This window comes from Frankliniella occidentalis, unplaced genomic scaffold, assembly GCF_000697945.3.
Source record: "Frankliniella occidentalis isolate FOCC.00 unplaced genomic scaffold, Focc_3.1 Scaffold251, whole genome shotgun sequence".
NCBI lineage: Eukaryota > Metazoa > Arthropoda > Insecta > Thysanoptera > Thripidae > Frankliniella > Frankliniella occidentalis.
The window spans coordinates 410452-414402 of NW_026267377.1; the positions used below are offsets into that span (position 1 = coordinate 410452).

The following is a 3951-nucleotide window of genomic DNA, read 5'->3' on the forward strand; positions in this document are numbered from 1 at the left end:
TTCCTGAAATGTTACCCTCTGTTTGTTTTGTTGGGAGAAAATATATTATGTAGTTGAGCATAATATTAATTTAGAACATTTCGCTAATTCATCTAGAGGACTTGTGATACTTTCTTTAAAGAGGAAAGTAACTCGGCTAACTTTATCACTTTGATTTCATCACGTAGGAATTATTTTAAATTAAAAAATGGTTTATCACAACTCTGAATTTAATTCCAACGTATAATCACGTCGCTTGCAGGTTGTTACATTTCAGACAGCAAAGTCCTAACTCCAACAGGAAAACTGGGAAAATAATCCAAGTAAACGAGTTGTTGTGATGTGATCCACGGTCCACCATTCCGCTCCGCGTTCGTTTAATTTTTCATAAGCGTAGAGGAGAATGTACTTTACCCCCCACCACCACGTTTGGGGCCAGCCCCATGTTGGTTCGAGTGTGGGTCTGGGGCCACGACGAGACGTTCGCTCTTGACGACTACTACACACTGCTACAAACGCAGCCCAGCTCGCCTCACTCAGCCCAGCTGGAGTCAGTGAGCGCTCAGCTGTCCCATTCACCTCCGCGATCCTCCGCGACTTGACCGTGCTCGAAAAGAACTCTCCAGAACAAGGTATGTACAATCCCAGCCTTCAGGATCACTAAGTTACCGGACCATTCCGTAGTGATTTACCGGTGTAATTTTTCAGTGTTGTTCGTCGCCGTTCTCAGTCCGCGTACTGCCATGTGGTCCACCGGCTGGAATACACGAGCCCATCCAGCCGACACGGTCAAGCATTCTGTGTTGAGAAACAGTCCATTCAGATCATCCTGCTTGTGTTCGACTGGTATTTGCACAAGACTTGGCCGTGCTTTCCTCTGCATAAGGTACGGTCTAGCGTACAGGCTCACTGTTTGAAACACTCCCAAGCCATTCTGTTGTGATTTACTGTTGTATTTTTTAACAGTGGAAGCCGCGTCGCCGTGGACGTCTGGAGCCGGCTGCGAGGTGTGGGCGAGTCTCTCTACCTCCGCGGGACCCGCTGTGCCGTCTGCAGTTTAGCCAGTGGCATCTCACGGTAACCAGCGTCATCAGAGATTAACGTCAGATACGGCCTCTTTGGCTGCTGGGGGCTAGGGTTCAGGGGTTAGGTTCCCATTCCCACTCAGTCCTTCACACATTCGCAACACTTTCCACCACACGACCGGTACGACAGTCGCGGCGTAAAGAACGGAACGGGACTAAAGCGAGAGTCGCGACGGCGCGAGCGTGGTCGTCAAGCTCATCGTTTTTGGAAGAGACTAAACAAAGTTGAAGATGTTGGGGACGCCTTGGCTTGTTGGTAATCAGCCCCGTTTTCCTGTTTCGTTTGACTTCGGATTGTTTCCCCTCTCATGACGGTTTTGTTCGCAGGATATGTACTCGCTCACCGCGGAGCGGACAGCAGGCAGCTGCTCGCTCTGTTCTGCTGACTTCAGCCGAGAATAAGACGGTTAGTTGGCGTGGTGTGGGATAAAGCCACAGCGTATTTGATTGTGTTGGGTCTCATGACACTCGCTTCTGTTGCAGTTCTCTGCTCGGCTGCCGGCCGGACCTCGCCGTGACTCGGCCTGCTCGTCTCCCGCGGACAGCTGGACCAGCTCGTGGCAGGTACGTCTCTAAAGCATTGTTTGTTCCCCATTTGGCCCGCTTGCAGTGGCCCCGGTCATTCCCTGCTGCCGCCCCTCTGCTGCTGCCGGCGCGTCGCTCTCGCCTGCCCTGGCTGGCTCCCGCGGGTGTCCCCCCTAGGCCCCCCTCCCCCCGCGGGACTGGCGAGGCGCAGCGCCCAGGGTAGCGCGCCGGCGAGTGGCTGGGCGGGCGTGTTTGTTACATTGCGACCGGGTGACTACGAGGGTAAAGTTGTGGCTTACTTCAACTGCACGTAGGAGCCAGTCTAATGCCGTGTTCTCTGTTTCGCTGTCGCTGCCCCTCAGCCGACCTCCTGACCACTGTTCGACTCGGACGCAGCCTGGGAGCGTGAAGCAGTGCATCAACACGGCCTCGCCGCTGAGGGCCTCGCTCGCCCGTGTCTACGAGTAAGTGACATCTTCAGTGGCTCTAGTTGGCTTGGTTAGTATGTGGAATGATTTTAATCTAGCATTGTTCCTGTTGTAGAGTCGCCGCTGGAGGACCGCGTCGGCTGCGAGTTCAACACCACTTCAACTACCCGCACTGGTGACAGGCTGCTTGCCAGCAGATTCCTGGTATGTCGTTTACCGTGAAACGTTTGCTTCTCCAGTTGCTCTTCCAGTTCCAGGCCGTAGTTCCAGTTCCACTGCAGTCAGCAGCAGGTCACCGCGGACGTCAAGACACCAGGACACCAGGGCCATCCCAACGCCCGCCATGGAGGTCTGCTTTCAACATGAACGCTGCTTTCGATGTCTTCCCCTCAAGCAACCAGGACAACCAGTAAGTTTTCACAGGCTGAGACCTCATGCACACATTTACGTATAAACAATTCGTTCACTACGTGTAAAGTGTATTCTCATAACTGTTGTAAGAGTAACAAGAACTCTTTGAAGTACTGTTTACGGATTGAGATAGAGACTTACTTTACCTTCCAGATGCGCAGGGCGAGCGGTAGCACCACTGGAGTGATGTGATGAGGAGCTGTTCGACTGGCGTAGGGCAGGGAGAAGGTATTGATTAAACTATTTTTCACTCTAGTTTAAGGCCTTCATTTTTTAATAACCGTGAATTAAGTTAAAATTTTGTGGGATAAAAATATGAACCTGATTATTTGGTTTTCCTCTCCTCAAACTCATTATTTGGTATCTGTTTCAGATTGCATCTCGACATTGCTGCTCAACCAGATCGAAGTCATCCAACTTGGTGGCTGGACAAGACAACTATTGACATTAATATATTTAATTGTATCACACGTATCACAATCGTATCATCATCATTCATCTCAGATTTCTTGACTTATCTTGCCTTTTCTGTCTTGGATCGTAGTATAGACCTTGGTTTGTTGTTTTGGATCGTAATAGAACTTGGTTGTTGTCTTGGATCGTAGTATAGAGCATGGTTTCTGTTGTCTTGGTTGTGTATTGGTTCTTGTGTACTGGTCTTTACATTTTGGTTGGATTTTGCGGGTTTGGTGCTTGTAGTCTGTTGGGTCTATAGAAATTCTGTAATCTCTCTCCCTCTCTAGCTTGACATCAAAATCATCTTTGCACTCTCATCATATCATTTAATCATAGTAAAGAGCAAAACTGTAAATTTATTACTGTTCAAAATGTTCAGCATTTTTCAAATCCATTCGCAATACTTCCTATTTGCGTTAAAAATGTTGTGATTTCTTAATTAGTATTACGAAATTTTTACAATGAACTTGTGAAATTTGATTTTGACTGTAAAATTTGATGACTGTTCGCTGATAAAAAATGTGACACAAGTTTATAACATCTTTTTATGGACTTATGAAGAGTTATCTTGGAGACTTAGAATTTAATAGCATAAAAGCATAAGTTTAGATTATCCTTAATGTTTTATGTAAATAACCCCTCAGAGGGTATGTTCTACAACTGAAATTCACTTACTAGTGAAAGCGTACTGTCTTGTGTGGAATTGTGTGCTCCTGGTCGGTCAACCTGTCAGCTATTTTGTTGCTATTTGCACACTGACACTGCCACACTGTTCAGGCAGAGAACGAAATTGAATTAAATTGCTTGGTAGTTCTTTCATCCTGAAACATGTACATATTGGAAATGCTTATTTCAGTTACAATACCCGAATTGTATAAAGGAAACGGAAAATAATCGAATGTATCTCTGAGAGGTTTTCCTGTTCCCTCGCCAAATTGAGACGAGGTAATTGCTATTGCTTAATGTAAGCTTGAGCTGTCTATAATTTTCAAGTCAAGTTCAGTTATTATATTGCTTTTGAAATTCCGCATTATAGAGAAGAAATTTAACTGATGATCGTATTTTTA

At 46.7% G+C, this 3951-nt stretch overlaps 1 long non-coding RNA gene across 2 annotated transcripts; it reads left to right on the forward strand.

Moving 5' to 3' along the window:
- Positions 1 to 6: 6 nt before the first annotated feature.
- On the forward strand, positions 7 to 3945 carry LOC113218452 (uncharacterized). 2 transcript variants are annotated; one of them, XR_008011831.1, is made up of 9 exons: positions 7 to 611; positions 688 to 865; positions 946 to 1320; positions 1392 to 1470; positions 1548 to 1628; positions 1952 to 2053; positions 2133 to 2426; positions 2582 to 2656; positions 2802 to 3945. It is a non-coding gene; the product is annotated as an uncharacterized LOC113218452 (long non-coding RNA). The 2 variants fall into 2 exon arrangements; XR_003304101.2 differs by having other exon boundaries at positions 946 to 1470.
- Positions 3946 to 3951: the final 6 nt, after the last annotated feature.